This window comes from Apis dorsata, unplaced genomic scaffold, assembly GCF_000469605.1.
Source record: "Apis dorsata unplaced genomic scaffold, Apis dorsata 1.3 scaffold_220, whole genome shotgun sequence".
Taxonomy (NCBI): Eukaryota; Metazoa; Arthropoda; class Insecta; order Hymenoptera; family Apidae; genus Apis; species Apis dorsata.
This window is the reverse complement of record NW_006263502.1, coordinates 1672818-1673660: the sequence shown is the minus strand read 5'-3', so window position 1 is coordinate 1673660 and position 843 is coordinate 1672818. Positions and strand designations below refer to the sequence as shown.

At 46.8% G+C, this 843-nt stretch overlaps 1 protein-coding gene across 1 annotated transcript in view; it reads right to left on the bottom strand.

The window, feature by feature from the left end:
• The window catches only part of LOC102680049 (chaoptin-like), a 96321-nt gene extending 96266 nt beyond the window's left edge, over positions 1 to 55 (bottom strand). The window contains exon 1 of the mRNA XM_031510314.1: positions 3 to 55. The gene's annotated coding sequence lies outside the window, so the exon portion shown is untranslated. The remainder of the gene's footprint in view (positions 1 to 2) is intronic.
• Between the last annotated feature and the right edge of the window lie 788 nt (positions 56 to 843).

The window sequence follows — 843 nt, the reverse complement described above, 5'->3', positions numbered from 1 at the left end:
GTTCGATCGGCATGATTGCTGGCCGCGATCGCCCCCCCCCAACTCACCCACTCGTGCGGGGTCCTCGATTGAACGGGGCGAGCGCGAACACGGGGCGACGGAAGGAGAGGTTGTGGGGCATCGTCTACTTTCCAGGCGAGCAGTGATCGAACGTTGTTTCGCGCACGACGCTCATTCTCANCTAACCGTGCGAGGAGGAGGAGGAGGCGCTGGTTGGCGCCTTCACCTTCGTCTAGAGTGGGTTCTACGTCGATTCCATCGATTGTTCCTTTCGCGGGGGTGGAAGTGCTGCTCGAGGCCAGGTAGATCCCTTCTTCCTTCCTTGCTCCTCCCTCCAAGATACGCCGGATCCTTGGGATGATTGTAATTGCGGGTGTACTCCTTCCCTGCGAAATTAACGATTTCGATGATCTCAGGTGTCGATTGAACGAGGGAGGGGAAAATGGAAACTATCCTTGTCTTCGAATTTTTGAATTTGCGAATAGAAATATAATATATATAAGCGTGAATGTTCTATTAGGAATGGAAAACCGATTTTGGGATAAGTTTAGTAACGGAGTTCAATCGATGGATAATATCTATTAACTTAATCTTGGTTGGTATAAAGTGAAAATCGTGGGGACGATAAAAAATCTTGTTCGAGAAAAATTTCTAAATTGATCGTACAAACGGATCGTATTCTTTTAACGAGGATCCCGTTGGAAAAAAGGAAAAAAAAAAAAAAAAAAGAGACCCATTAATTATTCGAATCGCTGTCCTCGAATCGCATCGCTTTATGGAACACCGATAAATTTCTCGATTTATCGGTTGTGCACAAAGGCACGCGGTGGGGAAATTATCGAG